The sequence below is a fragment of the Bos grunniens genome, chromosome 22 (assembly GCF_055505025.1).
Source record: "Bos grunniens cultivar Pamir isolate PY7600 chromosome 22, Bosgru_T2T1.0, whole genome shotgun sequence".
Lineage (NCBI taxonomy): Eukaryota > Metazoa > Chordata > Mammalia > Artiodactyla > Bovidae > Bos > Bos grunniens.
In genome coordinates this window covers 54,929,968-54,951,194 of record NC_141186.1, presented here as the reverse complement: position 1 = coordinate 54,951,194, position 21,227 = coordinate 54,929,968, and the positions used below count along the sequence as shown (strand labels likewise).

The following is a 21,227-nucleotide window of genomic DNA, read 5'->3' as shown; positions in this document are numbered from 1 at the left end:
GGAGAGCTGGATAAGCGTCTTTCACGTTGCGGTATTTGATAACGTAAAACCACACAACAGCAGATTCACTCAAGCCTTTATTGTGGCACCTACCGTGTGCTGGGAGCTGGAACTTGGAGACAGAGTTGATGTGGTCACAAGCCTGGAAGGGAGACAGATGTGAAATGTGGTCAGAGCTGGGCCAGAGTTATGGACCAATTCTGTTGCTGGAATCAGAATTGATTCCAGGGGAGGGGTAAGGCAGGGGCATTTGAGCTGGACTTTGAAGGATGAGTAGGAGTCTGTGGGCCTAACATAAGGAAAGCTTCCAAACTCTGCCATTTAACACTTGGACTGCCTCAAAAGTTAGGGAGTATCGTGTACTTGGGGCATGGATGCAGAGGCTGAAGTACACAGGCCTGAAATGCCAAAGAGATGGGAGCTTAGCCAGATGCCGTGCTAGGCTTAGATCCTGAGAACCAAAACCCATGAGCTCCCAAGAGTTTGGTATCCCTTACTGAAGGCTCAGCCCAGCCCTCACAGGGGTCAGGGAACAGGCTGTCCCTGTTAGGACAGCCAAGCGGATGAGTGTGGGCCCTCAGGTGGCCTGTGTCTGCCTTCATGTGTAGGGAGCCCTGGGCTTGTAGTCCTCAGGCTTGAAGCACGGGTTCCGTCTGCCCCCTTCCCAACTGAGGGACCTTGCCCTGGCCACTGCAATGCCTTGGGCCCACCGAGGTTCCCCATCTGTAATATGGGTGCTCTCTCCAGCATACTTGTGAGAAGTAAGCGATTTATTGTTTTGCAGGTGGCCTCTGAGAACTAAAACGCACTGGACACGGGGGGGATTATTCTTTCTGGATGGTGGCTTATAAGCGGCCCCTTGCAGGGCTGTTTGCTTTGTAATCACAGGGAAAGAGCCGTGTGTGCCCCCAGTCATCTCACAGTCATAAAGGTGGGATTCCTGGCCCAGACACCGTTGTTCCCACCGGACAGGAGCTGAAGTGGGCCTCTCCCCTCTGCCGTTCTGTGCTCACCCTCACCCCAGCACCTCCAACACTTTTACTTGGCCCCATGTTGGGGGGCAAAGGCTTCCCCCCGCCCCAGGCCCTGGAGAAGGGGGTACTCCTGGTATGGCCCCTCCTGAAGTAGAGTATGTCTAGGAGTCTGAGTGGAGGGGGACCAGTGGAGTACCCCTGTCGGCACCCCCTGAGAAGGGGCTGAGGCAGGACGTCCCAGCCTCCCTGAGCGGCGTCCAGGGCTGTTCCTTTGGAACGCAGCCCAGTGCCCCCTCTGCTGGCCCCAGGGGAGCCCAGGCCACCCCACGCGCGTAGCACCCTCAGCTTCTCACCAGCCTCCTGCATCTCACTTGGCCTGGCCCAGTGGCAGAAGGGGACCCCGGCGGGGCTGGTTGTGATGAACGGCAAGGGGGTATCTGTGTGGCTGCTGGTGCTCCCCGTTCTCTGCCTCTCGTGGCCCCTCTGCCCGGGCCGGGTTCTGATTTTGGTGCAGTGCAGACTTTCAGCTTAACGAGACAAATTGATATTCTGTGCCAGCCCAGGGATGGAGCGGCAGTTCGGGACGCTCCAGCGGGCAGCTCAGAAGTGGGCTGGGAGAGGGGGCAGGGGAAGGAGGCAGCTGAAGTCTGGAGCGGCCTCCCAGGGCACCCCCAGCCCTCACCCTGCCCCTATAGCACCCCTTCCGCGCGGACAGGTGCCCCGAGACATTGTCCTAAAGGTCCTTCCGCCTTCAGTGCCTCCTGCCAAGCAGGAGGAGGGAGGAGGCCGGTGGAGGGGGAGGCTCCGGAATCTAAGAGAGGCCCCTGCATGCACTGTGACCTCCTACCCTTGCTCCCAGGGCTGGCCTCCTCACCCATCAGGAGGTAAATGGGCAGCAGGTCTGCAGAGAAGAGGTGGGAAGAAGCCGGCAACTGGCTGGGGGAATCCCATTCTTGCAGACTCCTTGTTGGGGGTCTCTGGGGTCCTCTGGACACCATCAACCCCCCAGCTCATCACCCTGAAAATTCTGGAGAGGTGCAAGGAATATGCAGCCCTTTGCCAGGGGGCACTTGTGAGTGGAGAAATGGCCCCTGGAGAGAGTCCTCTGCAGACCTGCAGCCCCTAGGCAGGTGGGGGTGCTCCCAGCCCGCAGTGGGGCTGCGGTGGGTCCAGGGGCTGTGGGGGTCCTGGGGCTGTGTTCCCATGGCAGCAGGGAGCTCACTGCCGGCTTGGTTCCATTGGTCCTACAACCACAGTTGTGTTTAGTCTGTCTTGAGTCCACCCGCTCCCCATGTGACCTTTGCCCCCCCAGGTCTGGGGGTGTCCTGCTCAAAAAGAGGGGGTACCAGAGCCCCTGCCTAGCTGAATGGGTCCCTCGGAAAGTAAGGGAAAGTAGGGCGGTATGGGCAAAATCCTCCCCTCTCTATCAGTGCCCCCACCCCCCCCGCCGCCCCGCCCCGCACGTCCACCGCTCACCCGAAGGACCCCCTCCCCTCCAGCGCAGCCCCGAGCCTACCCCCACCATGCCCTTGACATCCCCTCCTGCTTGGGGGAGCGGGCATATTCCTGGACTCTGCCAGCTTCGGTTCCTCATGACCCCACGGGGAGAATTAAAACCGCAGACAACACCGTGGCGGTGGCGGTGGTGGTTCGGTCCGCGCACCGCCGCCCCCGCCCCCCGCCTCCCCCAGCCCCCCATCAGAACGCGCCCTCCCCGCGCCCCTCCCTCGTCCTCCGGTGCCCCCTCCCCCAGCCTGGGCGGCTGTGCAGCGACAGGGGCGGCCTCCACCTCCCCCGAGATCTTGCATTTTGCCGGCTAGATGCTCTCCTAGAAGCCGGCGCCGGCGCCTTCCCACCTCCCCCCGCCCCCCCACCTGCTCGGGCAGGATGGTACAGTCTGCAGAGGGACCCGGGCACGCCGGCTGGGCTCAGCCGCGGGACCAGCTGCCGCACCGCGATTCCGGGGCTGCCCGCCTGGAAACCGTGCCGGATTTGTGGCGATTTTCGTAGCCAAGTAAGTACCGGCATCCCCCAGCATGAGAAATAAAAAATAAAAAGCGCCCCATTTCGCTCTCCCCTTCCTCCCTCATCCATTTTATTTTGTTTCATTTCGTTTCTTTTTTTTTTTTTTCCAGTGCTGATGGTGGTGGCGGTGGCAGCGTTGGTGGGGGGAGGGGGGGTGGGTAAGAGCCGGGCTTGTTTATCTGACAGCAGCTCAGGCTGCACTAGGAGCCGGCCCGCTGAGGGAGACACTAGTGTGAGGGTCCATGTGCTGTGGGGGGAGGGCTGGGGCGCCAGGGACATGGGCAGGGGGGCCTCGGACAGGCGGATGCCCGGGGTCTCAGGCAGATTCTGGCTGCCTCTGGGCAGCGGATGCATCTAATGGACGTTACGCAAGGGCCGGCCGGCAGGCAGTGGGGGCAAGGTTCTTTTCCTTCTGAGCTTCGTCCCAGGGAGACGCAGGGGACCGGAGGCTGCCCCCTGCCCGCCGCGGCCAGAGTCCCGGGAAAGAGGCAGAGGGAGGCCCCCGTGGAGGGTCCCGTCGGTGGGGTGGGCTGCTGCGGAGTACTGGGGAGCCCCCCCACCCCGCCCCGGGTCAGGCCAGCCGGGCGTGTGGTGGCAGGGGCAAGTCCCCCGGGTTCCTGAGACGCCTGGTGAGGAGCAGGAGTGGCATGGCCAGCCGTTTTGCAGCAGTCATGCTGGGTGGTGGAGCTGGCACTTTTGCTCCAAAGCCCCAGCCAGCCTCGGTGGCCCCTGGCTGAGCCCTAGGCATCGGGCAGGGGGCCTCCTCCCTGCCCCCAGGCAGGGTCAAGGTTGGGAAATCCAGCAGGGGGCCTCTGCATGCCCCTAGGATGAGCTGCCGTGGCAGCGTGGCAGCCACCCGTTCCAGCCCAGTGGCCGGTCCACGCCACGGCTGTCCTCTGCTCACCCAGGTCGTGTGGGGAGGGGTCGGCCCAACCTGGCTCGACCTTCAGAAGGGTAAGTGAGCAGGCAGGCTCCACCAGCAGAGGGTCTAGGCGCAACGCTGAAGCCCCCTTGCGCGGCACGGAGCGGGCTCCTCTCCTTGCCTGCCTTGCTCTCCAGGTCGCTGGGAGGAGGCAGAGCTGACGTTTGGGGCATCTCCAGGAGCGGCGGGCGCCATCCGGAGAAATTCTCCTTTGACGTGTGCACGAGGAGGGGGCTTGGAGCTCAGGCCCCGGGGCCCTCCGCCTGTTAACTTCGCTGGAAGAGCAGAGGCAGGGAGGGGGCTGTGTCTCTGGGGGAACCCTGCTGGTGAGGGGGGTGGTGTCCAGGAAAGAGGCGGGTGGCCCATATTATTCAGCCACCTTCATACTCCCCCCTAGTCCCGTTCTCATCAGGGCACACATACATCCACAGATCTGCACAGATGCACATATACAAATATAGTACACAGAGTAGTGCATCATATGTGTTCAAATTATACACACACATATGGCGTGCCGGTGCCCCCAGATACACCCCAGCACATGTGAACACAGTTCACAGCCCTGAATACCACCTGCTCACCTGCAGAATACAGCATCTACACGACTGCAGCATGCACGTGCCTGCAAGTGCACACACACACACTCACACCTGTGAGGGCAGCATGCCCTCACACGCGTGTGAGCAGCGCCAACCCAGAAATGCCATAGGCTGCCCATGGGTGAATCGGCCCACGCCGCCAGGCCCCGTAGCAGCCGTGACTGTGGCTTGTGAAAGTGACAGGCACACACGTGTGGCGTCCTGCGTGCCATCCGCATGCCCATCCATGCACTGGCAGGTGCGGGGCCTGCTGGAGTGTACCCACGGGCGAATGTGTGTTGCCCGGGTGCTAAGATGGCCCAGGCAGAGACGTAGCACACACTGGCCCCTCGATAGGCAGGCATCTTTCGTGGGAGTGCAGGAACCGCCTGGGTGCGCCCCAGGGGGCTGCCTGTGGGGCAGAGGGACACCTGGCCCCATGCAGGCCTGAGGGGAGGGCCAGCCCACATTCCCAGGAAGCCGTGCCTGTGCTCAGCAAGGCCATCTTGGCTTCTTGGTGCTCTGCAGAAGTGCCTGGAATTGGAAAGGAAACAGAGGAGGAGGCGAGGGTGGCCTCTGCCCATGACCCAGACCACCAGGAGCCCAGACTAGCCCCGCCACCCCCTTCTCTGGGCACCTGAAAACCGGCACGCTGGTGTGGGGTCTTTGAGAGCTGGGGCGTGGGATGCCTCTGGCAGCCTCCAAAGTCTTCTTCAATCCGAAAGTCAGAAAAGCTGCCCGTGGCTGGTCCCCTCCCTCTGTTTTCCCACTGACCACCCCACCCCTCCCCCCACCCTCTCTCTCTCCGCCCAGGACAGGTGCGGGTCAAGGACACCGGGACAGATGATAATAAGCCTGCTAGCCTTCACGGAGCTAATGACTCCGTGGTTGGCACTTCAATGAGGCCTCCCATAGCCTTCTTATCCTCAAATCCCAGATGAAGAAGCTGCACAGAGAAGTGAAGGCACTTACCCAAGGTCACACAGCTGGAACGTGGCAGAGATGGGGGGTAGGCTAGGCCGCCAGGATCCCTGCCTGACCCCTGAGACCCCCTCCTCCTCTCCCGTCCTGTGAAAGGCCAGCTCCAATTTGGGCTGCCAGCCTCTTGAGCACCAGCCAGCCAAGATCTTAGGATCTGGGGGTGAGGCTCCAAGAAAAGGTCCAGAGGGTCTCCTGTGGCTGAAGGCGGAACCCTCCCCAGGCAGGTGTGGCCCTGTCCTGGGCAGCCGGATACCTCTGCCACCCCGCGACCCCACGGAATTGACACCTACACCCAGCCAGGGGAAGGGACTTGTCCAAGGTCATACTGTGCTCAGTGGAGAGTGCGGAGTCTTGCCAACCCCCCTCTGGTCCCAGGCACCCTGCAGCAGAGGCCTGTTTGGGCCACTGGTTTCCCCCAGATATTTGAGTCTAAGGTAAAAGGCTGCTCATGCCAGGCCCAGGCTCTTTCCCCAGGAAGCTGTGTGACCTTGGGCAAGTCTCTCTGTCTCAGCATCTCAGTGTCTTCACGTGTGGCCAGGGCAGACCTGTCCCTGCCCTGCCTGGCCCGCAGCTGGCCGGGGCCCTGGACTCCCGCAGAGAGCTGTGTACAGAGCCATGCCTGGAGTCAAGGCCAGGAGCCGGGGCAGCAGAGCACCTTGCTGCTGTGATCGGCCAAGGTCAGGAGCGGAGACAAGGATGGGAACCTAAAGAATCACCTGTGGGGGCAGATCTTTGGGTCACCCAGTATGTCAGGAGGTCCTGGGGACTGCCTCTTCATCAGAGTCCCTGCGTTCTCATCCCTACGGCTCTGAGACCCCGGGGAGGGAGGAGCCGAGGGGCGTAAGAATGAGCTTTTGGAGCTCACGGACTCTTGGAGCTGGGGGTGCCTGCCATTAGGCGGCTCCCCAGCCACCACCGCCTCCTGGGAAACTGAGGGTGCCTGGCAAGTTGGCAGCAGAAGGAGACTGAACCTTGGCTGTCCAGCCCTCCAGTCCTCCGTCCGACCCCCAGCCCCTGACTTCCACGTGCACAGTTAAATCAGGCCTCTCTGGGAGCCAGGCAAGCTTCAGGTCCCATGTGGCTGGGAGGAGGGCTCCAAGGAGACTCCCTGGGCCTTAGCCCTGAGCCCTGGGGATGCCTCACCCCAGCCGTGTCCTGACAGTGGTGACAAGGCTCCTATCTGTAACTCCACTCTGCCCTTCTCTAGAACGGAGATAGTTTTAAAGCAGGGCTGCTTAACTCAGGGCTTCCTGGGTGGCTCAGAGGTAGAGAACCTGCCTGCCAGTGCAGGACACACGGGTTCAATCCCTGGGTCAGAAAGATCCCCTGGAGGAGGAAATGGCAACCCACTCCAGTATTCCTGCCCGGAGAATCCCATGGACAGAGGAGCCTGCTGGCCTGCAGTCCATGGTGTGGCAAAGAGTTGGGCACAACTGAGCACGCACGGTTTATTCAGATTGATATTGAGAAGCAGCTGGCACATAGTAGGTGCACGGCCAAGGCTGGGGCTGTGGAGGAGCCTGGGCTACAGAATGCAGCTCCTCTCAGCCTCCTTAGTTCCCAAAGGGCTGCGGTAGAGCTGTCTGGGGTGCGGGATCTGGGTGCCACATGCACACACACGATGTAGGGGTGGACAGGCGCCTCCCCCAGCCCTGCCTGGAGCACACAGTGCAGACTGGGAGGCCAGGCGGGCCTCATGCCTGGAATCTCGACCCCCACGCCCCACCAGCCCAACCTGCTCTCTCCAAAGTCTGAATATTGAACCTGCGCTAGTTCATCCCTCTCTCTCTCTGTAGGAGCCTGAAACAAGATATTTAGGGAGAATGTTCTCCTGGGTGGAGACAACTGGGTGTCTGGCTTTACCCCTCATTGAGAGGCTTCCCTGGTGGCTCAGAGGGTAAAGCACCTGCCTGCAATGCAGGTAGACCTGGGTTCGATCCTCTGGGTGGGGAAGATCCCCTGGAGAAGGAAATGGCAACCCACTCCAGTTATCCTTGTCTGGAAAACCCCATGGAGAAGCCTGGTAGGCTACAGTCCATGGGGTCGCAAAGAGTCGGACACGACTGAGTGACTTCACTGTGTCACTTTTTGAGAGCTGAAAGTGGATGGAGGCGGTGTGTCCTGGCATTCCAGGTGACCACCATTGCCCAGTTCACCCATCTGTGGAGTGGATGACAATGGTACCCACGTCCCGGGCTGCAGTAAAGCGCGAGTGAGAGGGTGCTGGGCTCAGGATGTGGCTTGTGTTCATGGCTTAGTGAGTGGAAACTGGAGACTGAGAACCGGAAGGTGTGAGCTTAGAACCTACCTCCGCGGCTTTTGCGTGCCCTTGTGTCAGCCCTGCCGCCTCTTGGAGCCTCGGTTTTGGATCTGTAAAGTGGGACTGTGTTTCCTAGTCTGCCCACTTCATAGGACTGCAGGGTGACAGCAGTTAAAAAAGAAGAAGTAATGTGATTGCCGGGTGACATGTTGAGGGCTTCACCCTGCCCTCCAGCCCTCGGAAGCATCCTGCACAATTCAGGAAGCCTCTGCAGGGTTCCGTGCAGGGCGAGGTGGCCGGGCCAGATGTGGTCAGGGGAAGGGACACCAGGACTGGGGTCCCTGAGGCTGCAGAGGCCCCGGGTGTAGGGGAGATGACCTTGGTCTGAGGATTGAGTGACCGGGTTTCCAGGCCCACCTCTGGCATGGATCAGTGACTTTGGGCAAGTTGTGATGGCACCCTGGTCCCATGCTCCCCCTGGAAGGCGGGGGCCGTGATCCCGCCCGCCTCATGTCCTCAGTGGGAGCAGATTCTCCTGCCAGCCGGCCCTCGGGGTGAAGAGGCTGAGCCAGGGCGAATCGGAGGCGTGATCAACCGCAGCAGTTACAACTGCTGTGTGTGTTTGCTGTGGCCATCGTTGCAAACGACCACAAACTGTTTAATGGCTTAAAACAATGAAAGTTATTTTCTCACAGTTCTGGAGGCTGCAAGTCTGAAATCAAGGTGTTGGTAGGGCCAGTTCGCCCTAGAGGCCCCGAGAGAGGCGATACAAGGCGTTTCTTGGCTTACAGCCGCGTCACTCCCTCTCAAATCTGTATTCATCTCACCCTGTGTCCTCTCCCCTTTCACCTCCTCTTTATAGTCACTGAATACAGGGCCCACCCTAAATCAAGGATGACTGAGATTTACAAAGACCCCCTTTCGAAATAAGGGCACCTTCTGAGGTGCCAAGTAGGCTTGAATTTGGGTAGACACGATGCAACCCATTGCAGTCACGAATGGAGCCAGCCACTGTACCTGCAGGTGTGTGGCCCCCAAATACAGAGGGCCTCCTGGAAGGGACTTGAGCATCCCGAGTTTCTATGTTTGCCGGGGGTCTTGGGATGACTGTATTTGTTGAGCATTTACTGCCATGTATGTGTTAGTTGCTCAGTTGTGTCCAACTCTTTACGACCCTCTGGACTGTAGCCCGCCAGGCTCCTCTGTCCATGAGATTCTTCAGGCAAGAATACTGCAGTGGGTTGCCATTTCCTTCTCTGGGGGAATCTTCCCAACCCAGGAATCGAACCCAGGTCTGCAGTGCAAGCAGATGCTTTACCGTCTGAGCTACTAGAAAGCCCCTTTACTGCCAGTGAATCCAACGCACATTGCTGCATTTCCTCACTGTTACCCATTTTACAGACAAAGAGACTGAGGCCTGGGGAGTTCAGAAGTGCCCAAGTCACCCAGCAAAAGAGGGGCAGAGCTGAGAATGTACCTAGGTCTCTAGTGCACTTTCTCCTTCCTCCCTTGGTACAGCTGCTGAACGGAGGCTCCACGTAGCCAGGAACCCACAGGGCAAGACCTCCAGCCAGCCCTGTGTTCACCCAGAGCCTGCAGGGCCTTGGGGAGAGAAGAGCTAAGAGTGGGCAGGGTAGCTGGCGGGGCGTGAGTGAGCCCTGCTGGCCCCTGAAGACCAGTGCAGGGCAGAAGGTTGAGATCCCACAGTCCCTTCTGTGAACCTCAGTGTTCTCTTCTGGAGAATGGGACAGCAGCCACTCAGTCTGTGGGATCATAGCCAAGTTCTAAAATGCTAATCCTAATAGTCATTTCTAATAGTTAAAATGTATCCTCAAGCATTTTACAAATATTTTTTTAACTTAATGTGTGGGAGGGTAATTGCTTAATCCAAGCCATATGCTAACAAGTGGCTCCACCGTGAAATAGCCGTGTGTGGTTGAACCAGTGACTTAACCTCAGTTTACTCCTCCATTAAGTGGGGGTAACATCAGTAGCCACCTTCTCAGTTGTGAGAGGCAAATGGGTTTCAAATCAAGCGCCTTGTGCTGTGTTGCAGTTGAGGGCCCAGAGGATGTTTCTTCATCTGTATGATGGGGAGTAAGAAAAGTGTTGGTGTTATTATTATACTGTTGCTTGTGGGAGAATTTGGTGAAGTAATGCAAAGGAAGCGCTCAGCTCAGGGCCTGCCCAGAGGTCAGTGTTAAAGTAATCGCCTCTCGTGCCATCAGGTAGACTTGAATTGAAATCCCAGTGCCAGCGTTTGCTGCTGTGTGACCTTGAGCTTTGCCTCTCTGAGCTTGAAGAACCGTATCTCACAAACATATCTGTGCACGATGGGATGGACAGAAAACTGTCACAAGTGAAGCCCCCACCGCATCAGGTGTTTGAAAGACGTTGCATTTCTGTCCTGCTTTTGGGGGAGGGCCCCCAGAGGACTTCCTTAAAGATATCTGCAGAAGGGGCAAATCCTGGTCCCGGGGCTGGAGTGGATTTGATTTTCAAAGACCCAGAGATACTGTGCTGTAGTGAAGCCTGGGGTTGGAAGAGCTTGTCGGGGGAAGCCATGAGTGGATGGCCGTGTTTGGGGTCCAGGAGCCTTGTAGCTCCTGGGGAAGGAAGCGGGTCTCTCCAGGCTTCTCCTGCCACTGCAAGGGAAGTTGTCTACAAAGGTCTGGACTTCTCCATGCCGGCCCAGGCCGCTTCACCCGCCCACGCCTGGCTGCCCAGGGGCTGCACTGCAGGAGCTGTGGGCAGTTTGGCCCAGAGGCATCGCTGCAGCCTGGCCTCCCTAGACTGAGTGCCGGCTCCAGGGTAGCTCGGGAGCTGAGCTGCCACCACTTCCTGTCCAGGCCGGGCAGGGCAGGAGGATCCTGGGGAGGCTGTTGGGGAAACAAGGGGCTCTGGGCTCCAGCTGCCCGAGTCTGCTCCTCGACCTGAGGCGCCAGGGGGAGAGGGGGGCAGGGGGAGGTCCCACATGGCCTGGCTGAGCGGTGATGTGGACGGTGGTTCAGGACCAAGTGCCGACCAGCTGTGTGCCCTTCCCCTCTGGGCCTCAGTGCCCTCAGCTGTCAATGGGGGCAGCGCCTCCCTTGTAGGGCATGGTGGTGAAAGCTGAGTCTCATGGGGATGGCGTGGTGCACGTTTTGACATCTCTGAATCAGGGCACGCAGTAGACCCAGCCATGCCTCTCTCTTTCTGACGCGTACATAAAGTAGCGATGCTTCTTCCAGCAGATGCATCTTAGCTTCACTGAAAGACGGTGAATAAGATAATAACCTATCAGGGACTTGGACAGGGCCACCAGGCGGGGAGAACAGAGCCATCTCCCACCTGCATGCCCAGCTCAGTCGCAGTGGAATCTTGGGTGTTTCTGTGCATCTCGCGGGAGCCCTCATTTCCTCTTCTGAAATGATCCCGGCCTCCCAGAGCTGTCGTGAGAAGTTAACAAGCTCCTGTGTGTACCACGTGCCCAGCAGAGTACCCGTATGCAGTAGGTGCCTAAAAATTGCCAGTTCAGAGCAAACAACGAAGATGGTAGTACAGGGAGGAGTTTAAAGCCCAGACTCTAGGATTTCAACTCCTGCTCCACCGCTTCCTTGCTGTGTGACTTTGTGCCAGCTTCATAGCTTCTCTGTGCCTTGGTCCCACCATCTTAAAATGGATGTAACAGAAGTATCCAATTCATTCGATTGCTGTGAGAATTAAATAGAATTAAAGTGCCTGGAGGAAGTGCTTGACTGAAGTGTAAGCAATTATTATTCAATGAGCTTCTAATGAGTCTCTTCTAGTTCCATAAATGGTAGTGAAAATGGACACAGGGCTCAATAAAATACTAGCAAGACAGACGGCACCCATTTTACAGATGAAACGGCTGAGGTCCAGGTTTTACGTCAGCTTCCCCAAGGTCACACAGCTGGCCCTCCCCAGAGCAGGAACCTGACCCCAGCTCCAGGCACCAGTCTGATGTCTCCTCCTGGCCCGTGTCAGTCTGGAACTCTGTGATTCTCATGGAGAACGAGGTTCCTGCCCGGGGGAGGGTGGGTTTCAAGAAGAAACGGCAGCCAGATGCAGTGTCTTCCAGGTTGGGGTTCCCATCAGAAGTGGTTTCTTCTTCCTTTATGCCTCTGCCTGTTCCCCACGGTGCAGGGGATGGGGCTGAGCTGAGCCAAGCCCAAGGCCTACAGAGCCTGCCACCCCAGTCACCCTGCGGGTCTACCTGCCAGCCCTGCTGGCCTCTAAGCGCCTTCTTGGGGACTGCTGCAGAGTTGACACAGCAAAGCTCCCTCCTGGAGGGAGCTAAAGCCCCGCTGGCCAGCTGGTCCAGATGCCGAGCTGTGCCAGGGTCACAGAATGGATTGGGACGGGAGAGGGCGAGCAGAGACTGGGGTGCAGCTGGCCCTTGACAGACACTCCAAGTAACCTTGGACTCGTCACGGTCCCTCCCTGGGCACCAATCTCCCATCTTTGAAATGAGGACTTAGGAGCCAGATGGGCCCCCTGGGACTTTAAATGTCTAAGATTCAAAATTTCCCAGACATTGCTGATAGTCAAGGTTACAGGGAAGGGCCAGGGCTGGAAGAGAAGGAGCCTGTGGCTCTGTGTGCACATCCTTGGGGATCTGAGGTTGGGCTTCCTGGGAGCAAGCCTGAGACAGCAGTCGCTCCTGTTCACCCCAGGATGATTCCAGAGGAGGAGGCAGGCCGAAGGTCTAACAGCCCAGCACTGGGGAGCAGGGTCTGCTGGTAGGGGGCGGGGGGCACCAACTGCGGCCCTGCAGTCCTGTATATTTGCGATGTGGAGGTCGCTGAGAACCAGCCTCTTCCTAGCAACTATCTGAAGGCAGGAGATTAAGAACTCTTAAGGCCACTTCTAAATTTATCAACTTACATGACTCACTTCAGATTAAAACCAGGCCCTTCTCCCCATTCCCACCCCCAGCCAATTTCAAGTTTCCAAGCTCAGAGGGAGGATCTTGAAAAGGGAAGAGAATAGAAATCGATAAAACCAATATTGGCTGAGGACTTAGCATGTGTCAGGCCAGGTGCAGCCCCAGGTAGAAGGCGGTAGGTGAGAGCAGACGCCCAGCTGTTGGCTGGACCATGAGTAACTGCTGTGCCCAAGGTGTGGCCTCGCCGACCATGGTCCTTGCGCCTCAGTGGGCCTCAGTTTCCTCATCTATGAAATGGGGCCAGTGTTGGGAGGAGCCGTGGCTGTAGCCACCCACACTCAGTCAGTGGGAATAGAATATAGGGTGACTGGGGGTTGAGGTCCAGGCTGGTTGTGGGTGTTTCTTTGCCCTCTAGGAGGCCAGGGTCTGCCCAGACATCTGCAGGCAGAGGGAACAGCTTCCCTCACCCTGGGACCTTCAGAAGCTTCTCCAGGAATCTCTGAGCTCCAGGGTCAGAGCTAGACAGTGGGACCACGGCAAGTAAAGGTGAATGGAGGCTGGTGCTGACCAGTGACCCGAGAGCTTTCCCCTGGGGACCTCCTCGAGCCTCACCACAGCCCCCATGGTAACCAGATTACCGGTAACAGCGTCATTAACCAAGGGCTTCTGTGCGCAGTGCTGTCCACATGTGTCCCTTCACCCCTTGTGGCCGTGACTGGACCCCTTTACAGAGGGACACCCGGGCTGGGGGGAGTGTGGCAGTTCCAGCCAGCTCTCCCAGCTGAGAAGGGCACCCCTGGGAGGAAGCCAGCCCCCTCCCCGCCCCCATCATCCTACTGTGTGCATTGGACTCGGAGGACCGGGGCCCAGGGCAGAGTCGCCCAAGGTTGCCCAGTGACAGCCAGAACACCAGGACTCTGTCCATGGTACTGGCCACCACCCCCAAAGGTCATAATACCACCCCAATCCTCCAGGGGAAAGGGTGAGGCCTCGGGCCAGACATCAAGCCAAGAACAGGGTCACTTACACACAGCCTGTGCACTCAACACAGCTGCCCACTGGTGCAGAGGACATTCAGGAGACCCTGTGCGCTGACACCTCGGCAATGCCAGGCCTGGGCCCCAGGAGTCAAGCGCGGCCTGCTCTTCATTCTCACCCTCTAGGATGCCCGGTGACCCTGGTAGGGTCGGAGCCACAATGGGGCCACCCTTGGGCCAGAGCGGTGACTACTTTCCTTAAGTGCCTCCTGGGCACTTCAGACCCCAGCTTTGCCACTGAGGGGCTGCGTCCCCTGGGTGGGCTGTTGCTTTCTGAGCCTCGTAGTTTTCGCCTCTGAAACGGGGAAGTGACCACAGCCATCGTGGAGAGGGTAGGCGTGACTCGCAGGCCCTGTGCATCTCCTGCCGGCTGCCTCCTCACTAATGTGGGTATCACCCTGGCTCGAAACACGCGGTTCTCCTGTCCATCCTGTGAAGAAGGCATTCTCGTCCTCGCTTTGCAGACCAGACACAGGTGTCCCTCAGAGATGTCCAGGGACTCACTCTGGTCTGGCAGATCAGCAGTAGAGCCATGAGCAGGAGCTGGTCAGTTCTTGTGCTTTGAGGGGCTCGTTGGCATATTCTTGAGGCCTCAGCAGGCAGTCAGGGGCATCGTGTGAGGGTTTTCTCTACCTGAATGTAGAGTTGTGGGATCCTAGGTGGAGAAGACAGCCAAGGGCAGTGGTTAAGAGTGGGCCCTGGAGTCTGAGCACATGGGCTTGCTTCCCAGCCCGAGTGCTTCCTTGCTGTGTGATCTTGAGCAAGTGACGTAACCTCTCTGCCTCAGTGGCCTTCCCTGCACACCGGAGTACAGTGTAGCGCCAACTTTTCTGGAGTCCTGCTGGTTCAATGAGTTAATGGGTATAAAGAGCTTAGAACAGTGCCTGCCTCTTAGGAAGCTCTATAAAGTGTCAGCTATTTATTATTATTAATCATATCATCAGAATGGGACGGGGGAGCCAGGCTTTGCCGTCTCTCCCTCAGTCTTGCCTCCAGCCTCCTCCCTGGCCGTGCATGGCCACCAGGGGGCCCTGCTCAGAACGTCCATCTGGCCAGCCACTCTGTGGGCAAGGGCTCAGTGCTCCCTGTTGCCAAGCAGACGGAGCTCAGACTCCTTGGCCCCTGTTCAGCGCTACCATGATTTATCCCCATCTACCCTTCCAGCACCTCCCTCCAGCTTCACCTTCTTCCCATTCCTCTCTCCTCAGTTAGTTATTTCATCCACTAAGTACACGAGTCATTCAGTACAGATAGGAGTACAGCTCCTGTTCACACCAACCTTTCCCCACCTCTGAGCCTTTGCCCGGACGGTGTCCATCCCTGAACACCCTTCAGCCATCCTTCAGGGCCTCCTGAAATGCAGGAAGACTTCCTGCCTCTCCGTTTGTTGTACGCTCCTCCTGTAAGCTCCTGCACCTCTGGAGTCAGGCCCCAGCTAATGAGTCTTGTTTGTTTCCATCTGTGTGTTTGTCTGAGATTTCGTCAGAACGTTGTTGAATAAACACGTGTGGAACAAGTGAAAGGATGACCTGCCTCACTGGTCCCCCGTATCCTCTCTTGCTCCCCCCCACCACCCCAAATCATCTGTTCTCCCTAAGTGGCCAGATGGATGCTTTTAATGATGCCGACCAGACTGTGGTGCTTTCTGCTTCAGTCTCTGCAGTCCTCCGCCATGCTGCACAGGATCAAACCCAGACTCGTCCCACGGCTTGTGGGCCCCTCGTCACACCCCTCGCCCCTCACTCGCCTCCTCTAGCTCACCGGTCGTCTTTCCAGTCCTCAAGCTCTTCGGCCTCTTTCCCGCCTCAGGGCCTTTGCACTTGTTTCCCCGATCTAGACTGCCCAAAACCCTTCTCTTTCTATTATAGGCTCCATCTCATAGGCACCCCACTGAGATCCTCCCTGATCTATTAAAGGGAGTGTTCCCGGTCACGGCCCTTGTCTTTTAATAGCATTTGTCACAATTCGTAGTCTTTTCAGTGTTTATTCTCCTGTTTGTCGTCTGGCTCCCCCACCCACGGCAGACGGGAGGTGCATCCGTCCCATTCAGTGGGGGAGGGCTCCTGTTTTGATCGGCTGTTTCGAAGGCGAAAACAGTGTCCTTACTTAGTATCACTCTTGACCCTCGATATAGCAGACGGGGAGACGTGATCGTGGGGGTTGCCTGGGAACCTCATGCTCACCCTGCCTGCCTTTAGTCGATCGAACAGGGCGGGGGCAGAGAGAGAGAGTGAGCGAGAGGTGCAGCCCCAAACGAGACAAGCGCAACGTGTAGCCTCCTTCTGTTTGCGTTTTGCTGGAGAGAGGGCAGTACGCAGACCGCCAGGCCTTGGAATGGTCTGACGCCAGGTAGCAGTGATGATGCGAGGCAGACACAGCAGAGGACGGTGCGGGAGGAAGAGCCCCCGGCTGCCCCCTGCTCTGAGAAATTAGGCTTTGTCGCATTGTTGGTGGCTCCACTGTGTACGATCAGACTTGAAGAGCTTTTAATGATGGGTTTGGGGCCCAGGCCTTAATAAAGGGAAATTTCTGCTGATTAGACCCGCCTAGGACAAGCTCTGGAAAGTGCGTGCCTGACGCTCACCTGCCCCCTTCCAACCTTCTCCCCCCAGCAGGGAACCCACAGCTGCTAATTAATGTGTCCCCAACCCATGAGGTGCCCGGAAAAGAAACCAGGCAGCAACTGCTCCGAAAACCGATTTCCTTTTCTTAAACTTCAGTCATTTGCATTACAAAAATAATGGTTTGCTTACTGAAACAGACAGAAAGATACAGAATGGTCTGTATCTACACATCCCACAGTCACCAGATGTAACCTCGGTCCGAACCCTGTTTTGTAGCTTTTAGGATGCATAGTTTCACGGCCCTGAGAAAGGGATACATGTTGTACATAGAGAGTTGATAACACATTGTAGTTTTGTTGTTGTCTTTCAAGTATAGTTGATTTACCATATTGCGCTGGTTTCAGGTATACACCGTAACCTAAAAAAAAAAAAAAAAAACCTGAATCATGGTATAGTTTTATGCTGGAAGTTCTTTTCCTTTCTTTGTTGCTGCTTAGTCACTAAGTCCCATCCAAGTCTTTGTGACCCCTTGGACTGTAGCCCACCAGGCTCTTCTGTCCATGGGATTTCCCAGGCAAGAACACTGTAGTGAGTTGACATTTCCTTCTCCAGAGGGATCTTCCTGATCCAGGTGTTGAACCTGCCTCTCCTGCATTGGCAGGGGGATTCTTTACTGCTGAGCCACCTGGGAAGCCCTCTTTACTGGTACATAAGATTGTGGTACAGCTTACAATTTGACTTGTGTGTGTGTGCTCAGTTGTTCAGTCTATCTAACTCTTTGGGACCCTATGGACTGTAGCCCTCCAGGCTTCTCTGTCCGTGGGATTCTCCAGGCAAGGATATTGGAGTGGGTTGCCATGTCTTCCTCCAGGGGATCTCCCTGCCCCAGGGATCAAACCTGCATCTCCTGCACTGGCAGGCGGATTCTTTATCGCTTAGCCACCTGGGAAGCACCCTCCCTTAGTGGTACATAAGATTGGGGTGCACCTTACAATTTGACTTAGGTTTGAGGAAATCTGGCAATTTGCTATCTCCCTCCCTTGCTTATATATTCACATACTGGTAGATACAAGTTTGGAGGGAGTTTGCTTCTTTTCTTTGGAGTCGTTTTGTTTGTACCGTGGCTTTGCTGTGTCCCTTAGGGTGCTGTGGCCCTCCTGGTGGCTGGGCAGTCTCTGAGGGGCACAGAGGCTAGTGCAGGTGACAGGGGCTTGGCAGCCGCTCACCCTGCCACCCACCCACTGTGGTGCCGCATCTCTGTGCCCCCAGCGCCTCACACACAGTGCCCAGCACAAGCTGGCACCAAGCGGGTGCCCGGGGATTGTGCTTCCCCCTCCTCTGCCCCCACGATGTGGACAGTGTGGACTGGCATCATCGCTCCTGCCCCAACCAGAGACATCGTTGCCCTGAGACCCAGAGGAGGGGCAGGGAGCCTGAGCTCAAATAAAAAGGCTGGATGCAAAAGGTCAGCTAAAAAAAGCCACATGCAAACAAAGGCAGGAGGTGAAATCAGAATAACAGGCACAAAGGTCAGAAGGAGAGAAGAATGAAGGGCATTAACCACAAACCTGCAAAGAGCTTCTCACCCCCAAAGCAAATAAGGCTCATTTTAAAAAGTCAGCTGAAGCAAGTAAAGGCTTCTTAGTAAGAAGAAGGTGATCCTCGGAGGGCAGGTACAGGTCAAGGTGATCCTCTGGTCCAGTCCCAGCCCCCACCGTGGCAGCCAGGTGCCAGGGCCCTGGGCTCCTTCCCTCCTCTAGTTTCTCCATCTGAATGCTGTCAACTGACTCACATCTAGACTCTGCTCTAAGTGCTGGGGGGGATTTGCTGAATACAGCATCCTTCTGGCAATCATTACCCCCACTTTACAAAACAGGGAGTGAGGTCCCCAGACATACAGTGACCTGCCCAAGGGCGCCAAGCCAGCAGGCTGGCTCCAGCGCTCTGAGCCTGACCGTGAGGCCAGTGGCCTCCAGTCCCCGAGCGCTTGGCCTCGCAGGGACACCAGTCATTGCAGACCAGTGAGTGTGCTCACAGCCCGGCGAGAGGGCAGCCTCAGGGATGCGGGCCCAGGGAAGGCAGCCACTTGCCGGTGCTGTCGGGGAACAGCCCCGAGAGGGCCCCACGCGGCCAGCCGCAGCCGAGCAGAAGGGTAAACGAGAGCCAGCCAGCTGGAAGGAAGGTAGGTGGTGGGCAGGGCGCCCCAGGCGAAGGCGCAGCCTGAGCCGGCAGAGACGCCAGCAGAGGCCAGAGCAGAAGGCAGCGGGTGGGGTGGGGAGCACAAGAGGTGGCAGGGCCAGGCTGAGGGCAGGTGTTAAGCTGGGGAGTGGTGTGGCCAGACGGGCCCCTTGGGGAAATCCCATGGCCCTAGTGAGGATAACGGGTTGCAGAGAGGAGGCTGGAGGCCCAGGAGGCTGGAGGCCAGACAGGCATTTGGGCAAATAAGGGGCAGGTTCTGGGGGGAGGAGGCAGGGTGAGCTGACAAGGCTTGGGGACTTCAGGGGGCAGAAATGGGAGGTCACGCTGGGTCCCTGCTGACAGTGGGGTCACTGGGGCCGATGGTGAGAGGGCAAGCAGGTCAGGGAGAACCTGTGGATCTGTTTAATGAGCGCTCAGAGGGTTGGTTATGAACAGAGACAATCATCAGATTCTGACCACTGATGAGAAGAATGCAAAAGTCCTTCATAAAATGGCAGCCCCCACCCGTACCTAAAGGTGGGCTTTCCTTCCATCCACAAACACCGTGCAGGGCGCGCTGTGTGCCAGGCACTGCAGAGGCCACACTGGGACAACAGGGACCCGTTCACTGCCCCATGGTTTGTACTCGAGGGGGCAGAGATAGACGGTAAACAAAGATGTGAGTGGGCAGCGCGTCGGGGAGTGGTCCATGGACAGAGAGAAATAAGGCAAAGGGAGGAAGATAAAGAGGGTGGCTTCAAGGATGGGGCCAGGGAAGGCCTCCCTGAGAAGGTGGCATTTGGGCAGAGACCTGAGGGAGTTCTGTGGCTGTCTGGGGAAGCGGGAGTAGCCAGTGCAAAGGCCCTGAGGTGGGTGCATGCTCAGTGGATTCAGAGACAGGGATGAAGCCAGTGGGGTGGAGGGGAGTGAGTGAGGGGGAGTGGGGGGATGTGGTTGGAGAGGTAATGGGTAGGGGAGGGGTACAGATCATGTAGGGCCTCGTGGGCCGTTCAGGGACTTTGGGTTTTCCTCAGAGAGTGGCAGGAACCACAGGAAGTTTCTGAATACAAGAGGACTTGATTCATCTCTGACCATGTGTCTAGAACAGGCTGGGGTGGGATGAGGGGATGAGAAGCAGGGAGATCAGGGAGGAGTCCTCCTCAGTGAGCACTCTGCGAGAAGACAGTGGCTCAGCCCAGGCTAGGGACTGTGACGGTGATGAGACGTGGTCACATGGGTGTGTTTTGAAGGTAAAGCAGATAGGATCTGCAGATCGATATTTGGTGAAACAGGTTTATTAAAGAGTTGAAGATCCAGGTTAACCCCAGCACTTAGCACGCTGTCTAGAACCTGGGAACCACTTAGTCAACGTTGCATGAAAGGATGGATGGGTGGGTGGACGTCTGGGTGGAGGAATGGAGAGAGGGAGGAAAGAGTACAGGTAGGTGGGTGGATAGGTGGAAGGACAGAGGGATGGATGGGTAGACAGGCAGGCAGCTGGATAGATTGGCAGCTAGAGGGGAGGATGGATGGATGCATGCATGCAAGCAGGGAGAGAGGAAAGGAGGCAGGCCTCGAATGCCAGACTAAGAAATCTGAACTTTCTCCAAGGCAGTGGGAGCCACCGCAGGTTCTTGAGCAGGGGCGTGACGGAACATGAGGACTGTTGGAGGCACCATCAGATGGCGGCTCTGGGCAGTGTTTGCACCATGTCCCAAGCTGGTAACCTCTGTGGACGCCGATTTACCAATCCTTTCTGTCGCCTGCTGTCCAACCCTCTGTCTTCATTCATTTATACTTACAGGTGTTCTATGCGCATCTGCTCCGTGAGGGCACTGGGGGCCTGGTGTGAATGAACCAGACATGGTCTCTGCCCACAGCACACATTTTCAGCCTGCACGGGGTGGGGAGGGAGTGTCTCAGAACCAGAGAGAGGATGCAGTTACTCTTGGGGCTCAGTGGCCCCCCAGCTTCATGCTGAGAAGGAAAGGGCTGCTCTCCGCTCTTTCCAGAGACCTGGACTTCCTGCAGCCTCAGTGGGGACCCTCCAGTAAGCCAGACAAGACCTTAGCATCCTCCTTCCAGCTCAGAGTTTTCTTGTTTGAGAATTGTGTTCTTTGGTTTCATCTGGATATTTACTTGGGGTTGGGGGGTTGTGCCTGACTGTTTGAGACCCCATGGACTGCAGCACGCCAGGGGTGTGTGTCGTGACTGAACATGCACTTGCCTGGGAGGAAAGGCTATGCTGGGAACGGGTAAAAGGAAGGGAACCAGCATTTAATGCCCACGGTGTTTCAGGCTCATTACACATTCATTCACTTAACAAGTATTTCTTGGACTTCTGCGCCATGCCAGGCACTGTTTGAGGCAATGGGAATACAGTGGTGAATGACACAGGGAAGCTCTCACTAGTAAATAAAGAATTCCATACAGCAGTGAGTGTTACAAACAAAATTAACCAGGCAGTTGAAGGGGCCACGGGGGCAGCTTGAGTAGGATGGTCAGGGAGACCTTCACTGAGGAGGTGACATTTGAGATGATAAATACCTGGCCGTGCCACCATCAGGGGGAGGAGCAATCCCAACGAAGGAGCCAGCATGTGCAAAGGCCCTGAGGCAGGAAGGAGCTAGGCGTGTTCAGAGACTGAGGCCACATGGCTGCGGTAGAGTGTTCAGAGGGCAGAGAGGTGGGTGAGGCAGAAGGGAAAGTAAGGGACCGGATCTAGGGGCTTTATAGTTCATGGAACGGGTTTTGAATTTGATCCTTGCCCTGAAAGCAAAGAGGAACCAAAGAGCCTCTTGATGGTGAAAGAGGAGAGTT

General features: G+C 57.1%; 1 protein-coding gene across 10 annotated transcripts in view; it reads left to right on the top strand.

Annotated features, from left to right (window-relative positions):
- ATP2B2 (ATPase plasma membrane Ca2+ transporting 2) overlaps positions 1–21,227 on the top strand; it is a 195,062-nt gene that overhangs the window by 16,318 nt on the left and 157,517 nt on the right. For 3 of the 10 annotated variants that reach the window (XM_086368500.1, XM_086368502.1, XM_086368499.1), the window contains exon 1: positions 2,819–2,988. The exons of 1 other annotated variant lie outside the window; for it this stretch is intronic. The gene's annotated coding sequence lies outside the window, so the exon portion shown is untranslated. Of the gene's footprint in view, positions 1–2,818; positions 2,989–18,261; positions 18,412–21,227 lie in introns of those variants that run through there. 6 more of the 10 variants (XM_086368498.1, XM_086368497.1, XM_086368493.1 and 3 more) reach the window with 4 other exon arrangements.